This window comes from Rousettus aegyptiacus, unplaced genomic scaffold (genome assembly GCF_014176215.1).
Source record: "Rousettus aegyptiacus isolate mRouAeg1 unplaced genomic scaffold, mRouAeg1.p scaffold_m13_p_15, whole genome shotgun sequence".
Classification (NCBI taxonomy): Eukaryota; Metazoa; Chordata; class Mammalia; order Chiroptera; family Pteropodidae; genus Rousettus; species Rousettus aegyptiacus.
In genome coordinates this window covers 30,199,273-30,211,480 of record NW_023416290.1, presented here as the reverse complement: position 1 = coordinate 30,211,480, position 12,208 = coordinate 30,199,273, and positions in this window count along the sequence as shown.

The window sequence follows — 12,208 nt, the reverse complement described above, 5'->3', positions numbered from 1 at the left end:
AGCAGAATTTCTGCTTTGTGACTCCAGGTCTGAAATGTAAATCTGATTAAGTGGTTCCTCTGCTTAAAACCTGTCTAACCTCCTTTTTGTCCAAAGTTCAAATCAGAAGTTAATTAACTCTAATATTATAATAAGATGTACTCATATTTAGTGTCATATGTGATGCAACAATGTTATTACTGTGATATTTTTCTGGATTTTACGATGCCTGTGGTATCTGTCACCTTTTAAACATAGTAATTTATTAAGAATACTTTTTTCAGTCAAAATATTCACTTTTCTTTAAATACTATATTTTAAAAATAAATATAAAAATATTTTGTAAATAAAAACAATAATTTTATATGATTTTTATTGAAGTGGAATTCCAATTGTATTTAGGTCTCACAAAACCTAGATCTACTCCTGGTCATACTTCAATCAGAATTTACTTAGAGTACATCCTGTGATTTGGAAAAAAATAGAAATAGTGGGGAAAAGGCCAAAGTTAGGAAGCTTCTTTACTTGTTTCTCGATGAGAAAGGAAATTGCTTTGAGTTTCTTGGGAGGTTGTTTTAACCTAAAGGTTGTTACCTTTAGGGGTTCTTGGAAATCACTTTTTGAGCAGGACCTTCTAAACCTGTGTCCAAACCAGGAGCAACCTTATGTTTTCCATCAGTGTATGTTTCAGACTCATAAGTGTGTCACAGCCAAGGTACTTTCCTTTTTCCAACAGTTTTGCCAAACCACCTAGCCCTCCAGATCTTCTCATTGTAGGAAATTGCTTGACCTTCTCTAGTCCAAGCCATTCTGTTTTCTCCAACCCAGACCCTGAATGAATTTAATGTGATGCTGAGCAAAAGACAGATACTTCCTGGTGGAGAAATTAAATCCTATTCCATGGTGATGGATTCTTTTTTTTTCTTTAGAAGCCTTGAAAACTCCCAATCTACAACTAAGCCCCGTTCCCCAAAATAATAGAGAAAGTCATCAGCCACGTCTATATTAATTATTATTACCTGGTATCTTTCTTTTTTATTTAGCCTTCCTATTTGTGTTAAATGCTTCCCTTTAGAGTAAAAGAGTAAAGCTTTAATAATCCAGAATGTTTTTTACCTCCAAAAAAAATAGCTTTTTATTTTTTATTTTTTATTTTTTATTGTGGCATAACAAGATATTGCTCAAAACATAGAACAACTTATTTGGAATCAGATCAGTCTTTTGAGAGCATTAATTTTCCTTAAGCAATAATGCGAACGTAAGTGACCAAAATGTTTAATTAATCTGAGTGTAGTGACAGGAGTGCATATGACTGTACTAGATTGTATAAAATTGAAACTGACTCAGTCGTGTCTTCCCAGTCAACCCAAGGGGATTGGTTACAAAAAGCCTAGTACAGTTACATAAAATGAGACACTAAATAGGTAGAATTTGTCAGAGCATCTCTATTACTATCAAGAGAAGAAGATGCTCTTGCTAGTCCTTGGGGCCATTTTTATCTACTCATCAAGGATTGTAAGACTATGTTGAGTGGTTGCATAGATAAGAAGTTGGGCTGACTCCTTGCTTATTCCATGCTTAACAAGCCAACCTTCTGGTTAGAGTCTTGTTTTCCCTGTAGATTCTTCTACTAAAAAAGTACTGACTAAAGAAAGTGGGAAATTAAAGTCTTTCGAAATTATTATATTTTTATAGTAATTAATAAGTTGACATTCTTCTGTGCCTGAGCACTACAGGACACACAAAACAAGTGTAATTTCTAGGATTGCAGAGCAGATCATGGATGGCTGATAGTAACTTCATCACACACTGTTTCCAAGGTGGTGTGAACTGAGTGGACCTGGGCTTTCCAGGTGAGCTCTTTATCACCTACTCTCTAAATATGAGAGAGCTAAAAGTTGTTGGTTTTAAATTCATTGAAATTCTGGTTAGTTTGGATTTGGTTCATAGGTGTAATTAAATTCATGTTCTAAATGTTTGTTATTTACCCATTCATTTAATTATTCATACAAAAGATCATTATTGATTACCACTGTTTGGGACATTTTATTAGATACTGGGGATAAAATGATGACAACAGCACAATTCTTGCCCTCTGGGGGCTCTCAGTTCACTCAAAAAAAAAAACACCCCACATAATTCAAAGAAATAATCACATAAAATGTTAAGTACTGTGACAGAGTTGTAAAAAAATTAAGTGGCATAAGAATGCTTAGTTGTGCATACAGCAAAGTCAAAGAAGGCTTTCTATAAGAGGTAACATTTGAGTAGAGTCTTCGGGTTGGCCAGGAGTTTGTCAGACAGATGGGATAATTGGAAAATTTCCAGGCATGGTGAAAAACATCTTTAAATACATAGTTCAGTCAGGATGAAATGCAGGATGTGTGTGTATGTGGGTTGGGGAATAGGGAAATGGAAGAGGGAGGAAACTGAAAAAATAGGCAGGTGTCAGGTAAAGAGCTATGCATGTTAAGCTAAAATTTTTATATGTTTATCCTGAATACCAGGAGAAGAGTCTTTGAAATATTTGCCAGGGAATATCATGGATCATGTCACACTTGTCTGATTATAGAGGATAGATTGAATAGGAATGGACCTGGCAGCAGGAAGACCAATTGGGAGACCATTAACAGGGTATAGTTGAAGGCTGAGAGTTTGAACTGAGGCAGTAATACAGCAGTGGAAAATTGAAACAAATGTCAAAAAAGATTAAGAAGGGAAAAATGTCAAAGGACTAGGATGAGGAAGAAGTCTTGTGTTATTCCTGCATTTCGGACTTGAGAAGATGGAGGTGCCCCTCATCTCAATAAAGAATAAAGGAAGTTTTACATGGGGAGATGTAAAACGTGTTTTGACTGTGATGAGTTGGATCTGTCTGGAAAAGAGATGTTTTGTTAGTAATTGGAAATAAACATTTGAAGGTCAAGGCAAAAAGTCCAGGCTGGGAACAAAGATTTGAGGACTAAAAAATAGGTGGTAGTGAAGCCATACAAATGAATGACATTGCCCAACAAGATATTGTAAAGGGAGAAGAAAATAGAGGCAAAGACAGGACTCTGGAGAACTTTAACATTTAAGAGATGAGATGAAGAATGAGGGAAGTGGAGAAAAAGAAGCCAATTTATAATTTATTTTGGAATATTCTGATGTTAAATTGTTGATAATTAGCAGGACTATTCTTCCTTGCCTTTATTTTTTCTCCTCCTCTAATCCAAGTCATCTTCTCTTCACCATCACTTTTTCTCCTTACTCTTTTTTCCCCTCCTCTTTTTTCTCCTCTTTATTTTTTTCTCCATCTTTATCTCCATTATTCCCTCTACTCTTTCTTCTCCTCTTTCTTCTTCTTTCTAAACTCTTGACTTTCCCAAAATAAAATCTAAGGACACCAAAAAAACTTTTTTTTCTAGGAAAAAAGTTTCAGGGGTTCCCGTCAAGGTGGCACAGAAGGTAGATGCTGTGCTCAACTTCTCTCGTTACCATGGTAAAGTTATAATGAAACTACAGAACAACTATCACTGGGAGTTGCCTGAGGTCTGGCTGAACAAAAGTCCTACAATGGGGGACATAGATAGAGGTCACCTGAGACAGGTCAGAGAGGTGGAAACATGAAACAGCCAGGGCCCACAACTGCTAGTGGCTATCGAGAATGGGAGAGGTATCTTGCTTGCAGAGCCCCCTCCTCCCAAGAGGAGCGAGGAGTCCCAGCTCCACATTGGGCTACCCAGCCCAGGGTTCCAGTGCTAGGAAGAGAAGTTCCCACAACCTCTGGCAGTGAAAACCAGCGGGGACTGTGGCTGAGTGAGATGGAGGGCTGAAAGGGTCACAGACATCCCTCTTAAAGGGCCTATGCCCAGGCTTACGCAAAGACAACTTACTTACTCTGAGTGCCAGTGCTGGGACAGCTGCTTGAAGAGTGCCAGGGACATACAGGGAGGAACTGAGTTGTTGGACTTCAGGGCAAGGGCCGGAGGGGTGGCTTTCTCCCAATCAGAAGTACTATCGGTATCCATTGTTTCTTTGTTGAGCCCTCCCCCATCCCTGTATGCAGACACAGGTAGCAATCATATTAGAGTCTCCAGCAACCTGGTTAACACAGATTGCTCTACCCAAGTGATTCCCCGAGACTCTACCCTTCCCAACTTGCAGACCCACCTAAGTTGCCTCCAGTGGTTTATTCCACACAATGGCCTGTTTTGGCTCATCTGTGGACTTTACTAAAAAATCTCTGAAAGGTTCACAAAACCCAAATAAGCATCATCTGGCCTCGGCATGACCTATACCTCTTGCTGAGCAACCCAAAGCCTGGCACTAGCGGCAGCTGGCCTCAGTTCCTGACTTGGCGTCCTAAAGCACCTATACTCCAAGCATGGGCAGCAGCCATCTTTGGATTGTTTGGTGACTCTTACCAGGTGTCCTCAGAAATGCACAGGCTGTGGCCTCTCTCAAGAGTTGGGCCAGCACACCCAATGGCCTGCTTTGACAGATGCCGGAGCACCACCCAAAGCAGCATCTGAGGAAGACTCACCCAAAGGGGAGACTGGGCAGGCACCAGAACCCTGTTTAAAGGAATCCTGCTCCATAGAATCAGTCCTTCACCAGCCTGTACTCACAACCAATCAGCCCAAGGGTCTATCCCTCCCATCAATGTGCAAACAGCAACCAAAGTTCAACTACAACAGGAGGGCACACACACAGCACACACAAAGAACACACCTTGAGTACCTTGGTCAGGTCATCAGGGAAGACTGTGCCACTGGGCCCAATAGAACACCTAGTACGTAAAGCCATTCTAAGACCGGGAGATTTAGGAGCCCTACCTAATACATAGAAGCAAACACAGAGTGGTAGCCAAAATGGGGAGACAAAGAAATGTGTTCCATACAAAAGAACAGATCAAGACTTCAGAAAAAGAACTAAACAAAATAGAGACAAGCAACCTATCAGGTAGATGCAAAGTTCAAAAAAATGATTATAAGAATGCTTAATGAACTTAGGCAAAGAATAAATGAACTCAGTGAGAACTTTAACAAGGAGATAGAAAAAATAAAAATTGAGATGGAAAACATAAAATGGAACAAGTCAGAAATGAAGAATACAATATGTGAGATGAGTACATTAGAGGGAATTAGCAGATTGGATGATGTGGATAATCAAATCAGCAATTTAGAAAATAAGGTAGAAAACATTCAATCAGAACAAAAACAAGAAAAAAGAATCCAAAAGAATGAAAATAGTTTAAGGGGCCTCTCGGACAACATTAAGCATAAGAGCATTTGCATCATAGGGTTGCCAGAAAGAGAAGAGTAAGAGCAAGATATTAAAAATCTATTTGAAGAAATAATGAAGAAAAAATTTCCCTAATTTGGTGAAGAAATAAACATTCAGCCTCAAGAAACTCAAAGATTTCCAAACAAGATGAACATAAAGGGGTCCACACCAAGACACATCATATTTAAAATACCAAAAGTTAAATACAAAGAGAGAATCGTAAAAGCAACAGGGGAAAAGCGATTAGTTACCTACAAGAGAGCTCTCATATAAGACTGTCAGCTGATTTCTCAACAGAAATTTTATAGGCCAGAAGGACGTGGCACAAAATATTCAAAATAATGAAAATCAAGGACCTACAACTAAGATTAATCTACCCTGCAAAGCTGTCATTTAGAATCAAAGAACAGATAAAGAGCTTCCCAGACAGAAACAAACTAAAGTTCATCACCACCAAACCAGTATTACAGGAAACATTGGAGGAACTTCTTTAAGAATAAGAAAAAAAAGTATCAAAAATATGAATAAAGAATGGTGATAACTACATATCTACCAGCAAGTACTTCTAATTAAAAGGAATTAAATGTTCCAATTAAAAGATAGGGTGGCTGAATGAATAAGAAAACAAAACCTTTACATAGGCTGCCTACAAGAGACTTACTTCTGATTAAAAGAAACGCACAGACTAAAAGTAAAAGTATGGAAAACGATTGCATGGTGGATCTAGAGGGTATTGTACTGAGTGAAATAACTCAGATAGAGAAAGACAAATGGCCTATGATTTCATGTACATGTGGAGTCTAAAGAAAGTAAACAATAACAACAACAACAAAGTCATAGATGCAGAGAACATTTTGAGGGTTACCAGATGGGAAGGAAGTTGGGGAGTCAGTGAAAATGGGGAAGGGATTGAGAAGTTCAAATTTGTATTTACAAAATAGTTATGTAGTTATAAAGTATAGCATAAGGGATATAGTTGATAATATTGTAATAACTATGTATGGCGTCAGATGGGTACTAGACTTATTGGGATGATTACTTTGTGAGTTTTATAAATGTCTCTAATCACTATGTTGTACACATGAAGCTAATATAATATTGTATTCCAATTATCGAAAAATAAAAAATATTATTAAAAATTTTTTTCTTATCCAATCTCAGAATCTTAATATATGCAGAGCACCATTTACTTGCTATGCAATCGCTACATAATAGCTATAGTAAGAAAACTAACATCATTGAGCATTTATTAGGTCCCGTGAATCATCTCACTTGAATCTCCCAAAATCCCGTAGGAGAGGTACTCTAATTATCCTCATTTTAAAGAGGATGAAACAGGCTCAGAGATCTTATGTGGCTTGCCAAAAGTCGCACAACCAGATGTGGTAGTCAGGATTCAACCTATGTCCATGTACCTAAATCCTATGTCATATTTCCCTTCCCTATTTCCTGTTACTTGCTTCTCTTGCCAGTTTTAATGTGACAATGTTCCATCCCTTTGTACCCAGGATCTCTTTGAATCTTTCAACTCTTAACTTCTATTAGCCTAGGAAAAAAGTTCCTTTCTGAGTTTCTTTCCAGTGGCTTCATTCCTTGTTGACTTCTGGGTCTGTTCCAGTTTATTCTGTGGGCACTGAATGGTTTTGGATTCCTCTCCTGATGGTTGATTTTGCCAAGAAGGCAGGTAACTTCATTCCTTAACAACAACAACAACAACAACAACAACAACAACAACAACATACTAGCAGAGGCTCATATTTAATATGTGTTAGGCACGTACTAGCTCATCTTCACCTCACAGCAGCCCTGCGGATTGCAGACTTGCTGTATTGACACCTCCTTTGTACCTGAACTTGGCTCTGGCTGGCTTTGCAGGGCTCTCACATGGTGTCTATTCTCCACTCTGCTGAGTCCATGGCTAAGTCCTATCTGGTTCTCCTCCTGCTGGCACTTAAGACCTTCTGATTAGGCCCTCCTGCTTAACCCCCAAACAGATGGTCTCTATTCCCTGGGACTTTTGCCTCCAACTTCTATTTATTTTGAAAATAAACACTAAAAAGTCTCCCTTAACAGGTTAATGACAATGCTACAGAATATCAATGTGCCTCACAGTTATAAACAGTAATAAACAGAAATGGTGTTTCCTGGCACAGATTGTCTCAGTAAAACTATTATCCAATTTTCTAGAGGCAAACATTTCTGGGCTAATTGAATTTTATTTTATTTGCCTGGTTTCTCTGGCTGTAATAAACTGGATAACCTCTCAGTCTTGTTATATTCTGGGTGGGTTGGGGAATATTTCCCATCTCTTAACTCCCCGGTCCTTGCCTCTCAAACTGGAATAGCCCATCTTAGAAGGAAACGGAGGTAGGCTGGGGGTCTGCATAGCACAGTATTCATTAACACACTGCATCTTCCTGTAGCAACAGCTTTACTTCATTACAGAAATGAAGCCCTATTTTTAGAGTAGAACCCCAAATTCATGCTAATATTTAAGATTAAATGAGGCTTTAAATTTTCTATTTGCTACAGACTGAATTTCTAGGGGTTCCTGTCACTGTCTCTAAGGGCAGAAGTACTTTGTTAAAAAAAAACTGTGAGGCTCTGGCCTGGGGTGTGGGTTAGCTGAGGCAGGAGAAAGAGGCTGGTAATTGTTAAGTGCTCAATACATTGTCCATCTATGCCTCCCTCCTTCTTTTCTTCTCTCCCTCTCTCCTTATCTTTATTTTTCCCTTTTCCTCTTGCTCCCTCTCTTTCCCTTCTTCCCTTATTATCTTCTTTTCTCAGGCTCTAGCTCTTATTTTCTACCCTAATGAAATGTTCTCTTTAATCAGGACAGTTTGTCACTGGTGTTTTCCAAGCATAAATGAGTTTAGAAATTGTATAACTGTCAGACTCTTAGAATGCAAGAGCCCACAGAAGTCCACCCCTTTCAATTAACAGGCGAGAAATGGGAGATGACTCAATTAAGGTCACATGAAGGCAGAGCCAGACTAGACCCCAGGGCTTTTGGCTTCTTGTCCAGAGCTGTCAGTGATATAGAGAGAATTATAAAAGAGGCTTTAAACTAAGGCACCAGCTCTCATTTCATGAACAGTTGTGGTATTTGCAGATCATCTGTTGTTAGTGCTGCTGTAAGAATAAGATTGTGGTGATAATAGGAGGTGCTTGCTCCAGATTAGTAATAGAATAGCCCTTCTAGAAATGCAAGACTGGAGGTGTTTCTTGCCAAATTATAACAACCAGTGCCCAGGAATCCAGATCCAGCCAAAACCAGGACCAGCTGCTCCAGAGAAGGAACAATTTGTTCTTTCCCTGCCCATCTGGGGACCTGGGCATGTCCTGAGACAGGCCACTGTTAGTTACTGCAGCTGCTTTTCTGAGAGGGAGGATACTGTGAGCATCTTCACATTCCCTCACATTGTTCTCCTCGGCAACTGGCTAAATTATTTTTCCAATGATGATATGGTAGACTGATAACTAAACACTACTTTTTGTTTTTCATTCTGTGGGCAAATGAGAACCCTTCTTTCAGATAAAGTATTGCTACATGGACCATAGAACCAGAGGATCCAGAAAATATGGGGTAGACAAAATCACTTTGTATCTTCTTTTCTCTATAGTGTATTTGAGAACTACTTCAAGATAGTTTTTGTGAGAGGAGCTTGGAAAACATAAAATGAAGTCATATCCTATTCTAAAGGATATGACGCTTTCCCTGGGGATTCTGTTCAACTCCTATTGCTACTGTAACAAATGATCACATACTTAGTGGCTTAAATGGTGCATTTTATCATCTAACAGTTCTGAAGTTCAGAAGTCTGAAATGGATCTCACTGGACTAAAATCAAGGTGCTGGCAGGGTTGTGTTTCTTTGAGTCTCTAAGGGAAAATCTGTCTTCTTGCCTTTTCCAGCTTCTAAAGGCTGTCCACATTCTTTGGCTTGTGGTCCCTTCTTCTATCTTCAAAGACAGTAATGGCCAGTCAAATCCTCCCATTGCCATCTTTCTCCTTTTCATTCTTTGGTCTCTTCCTTCCAGTTAAGGATCTTTGTGATTATATTGGGCTGACCTGGTTAACCCAGGATAATCTCTTCATTTTATAGCCAGCCGATTAGCAAATTTAACTCCCTCTAGCTATGTAACATAACCTAATTATAGGTTCTGGAGGATAGCATTTAGACAAAGAGGTTGTGATTCTGCCTACCTTAGAGATATAGACATTTTATAGATGAGCATTAAACACTAGGATTAGTTCTCTAATGTAGAGAGAGTGGAGGTAACTATGGAAGCATATAAGAGGAACACTTATTGGTAGAAATGGTGTGAATGCGAGTCAACAGTGAGGGAATCTTCCTGAAAAAAGGTGGCATTTGAGTTCAGAACTTTGACCAGGAAAGGGAGAAAGGCATTCTAAAAAAGAGAAAAGGGTATAACAGAAACAGGGCATGGGAGCATGACAGGGGATAACACTATGACTGAAGGGCAGTGTCTGGGGAAGAGAGTGGTGGATGATATAAAAGGCTGGAAAAATCATGCACTGGAAAGTCCTGGTGGGAAACAGATGGTGCTCTCAAAGGGCAGAATGAAAAGGCCCTTAGACAATGTTTAAATGAGGCAGCTTTTTGTATGTTTGGGCTGGGTTAAGGGGAAACAACAAGGGATGATGAACTACCCCAGGACCAGCAACAGCCAAAAGTGTTACCATCCTTAGGCCAGGGGGCAATGGAAAGAAACTGCTGAGAGATAGTGAGAGCTATGACCATGGGAGGAGGCCACCCTGAAGGAGCTATGGTCTTTGATATAAAATCCTAGTCATGGCCAAACTACAGCCCAACAGGAGGGAGCCAGAGTAACACACACACACCCATATTTCTGTCTTCCCACCTTTTAATCTGCTGCTCTTGCTTTTTTTTTTTTTTTTGGCAAACCCAACCAGAAGCCAGGGACAAGGCAGTTTGGTAGACTTGGTCCATGGAGTTTAGGTCCCTGTGACTCAGAAGAAAGGTGACCTGGAAGACAAAGAGCAGGGACAAGACAAGAAGACCTTGTGTGCTGTGAGTAAATAATCTGAATTTTACACAGAAGGCCACAGGGAGCCCCAGGAGTATTCTAAGCAGGTCAGTGAATGGCTATTTTAACATTTCTTTCTATAAGTTTATCTTCCACTCCATTTCTCATACCACCTTTATCTCACAGGGTAAAGATTTTTATCTTGTTTCCTTCTCTTGTCTTTATCCCATCTCTCAGAGCCTTGACAAGCTGATCTTATATAGTCTTTGTCAGCCAAGATGTTAATGGACAACAATGCCCTAATGTGGTACCTCTTTCAGATGATATTTAGATTTATTGGGAGCCTTCACTGTCTGGATCAGTTAGCTATTGCCATAATAATGTTGTGTTAAAAACCGCTTCTAAGCTCTAGGGCTTCAAACAATTTGTATTTGTTTAGCTTAAAAATCTGCAGGTTAGTGATTTATGCTGGGGAATTTTCCTGGTCTCAATTGAGCTTGCTCACCTCTCTGGGGGTCCTTGTACCTCTTGGCTAAAAACTCAGACTTTTGGAAACTGGCTGACAGTCAAATGTTTCTAATGCAGCTTTTCTCACCATGTTTTTTCTCATCCCTCCAATAGCTTAGCTCAAAGTGGTTCTAAGCACAATGGCTCAGGTTTAAGGGAAGAACCAGAAATGTGCAGGCTCTTTAACCAAGCTTCTACTTGTGTCACAACTGCCATCATTCTATTGGACAAAGTGAGTCATGTAACTAAAAAGATTCCACTTCTTTATGGGATGAATTGAAAAGTCACTTGGCAAGAGATATGGGTAGGGAGCAGATAGAGAACTGACACCATTAATGTAATCAATCTACCCATTACTGTCGGGTGCCTTAACCCAAGCAATAAAGATTTATTTCTTTGTCAAATTATTTTTTTATTGTCAGAATTTCCCACTAAAATGTAAGCCCTGACAGAGCACAGCTGTACCTCCAGTGACTCTAATGTATATGCTCATAGTAAATTTTCATTGAAGCCATAAGTGTATGCTGGGTTTACATGGGTATTATTTGGAGAATGGTCTTTGTGGATCTATTCTAGTCCACCAAATCCTCATAAGCAAACAATTGTTCCTAAAAATTAGTCTTGCTTAATTGCTATTTCACTTTCTCCCTTTTAGGTTTTCATCAAGCTGGGTAAACTTAGTCAAAGGCCGAATATATAAGGAGAAGATGAACCTTCTCTCAGTCAGGGCCTTATCTCATCTCATCATTCCCCAGTAGGGATTGGGAAGTTGACTTAATTATACAGCTTGATTAGATGACATCACTGAACTAAAGAATGTGATATCTCCTGTTATGGGCTGAACTGTCTCTCCCCTAAATTTATATGTTAAAGTCCTGACCCTTAGCACCTCAGAATGGGCCTGTATTTGGAGATGAGGTCTTTAAAGATATAATTAAGGTAAAATTAGTTTATATAGTTGGGCCTTAATACAATATTACTAGTGTTTTTATAAAAGGAGATTAGGAATTAGGACAATCATACAGAGGAACAACCATGTGAAGACACAGGGAGAAGTGGCCATCTACAAGCCGAGAAGAGAGACTTTAGAAGAAATCAACCCTGCTGGCCAATACCTTGATCTTGGACTTCGAACCTCCAGAATTGTGAGAAAATAAATTTCTATTGTGTAAGCCACCTAGTCCGTGGCTTTCTGTTGTGGTGTTCTGTTATGGCAGCTGGAACTATTCTCAAAAGGGAATAGTTAGAAGGAGACCCATTTTGAGGGACTTTCCCAACCCCACCCCCAATGTGAGTCAGGAATCCGAGTTGATTGCCTGGGAGAGTCCTGCTTATTGAAGAAGCTCTAAGAATTGCATGTACTGGAAAGCTCATGGGCTTCCTTCAGAGTGTTCCATGCAGGCTGAAGACAAATGATACTGGAGTCCTTTCATGTTTTCTTC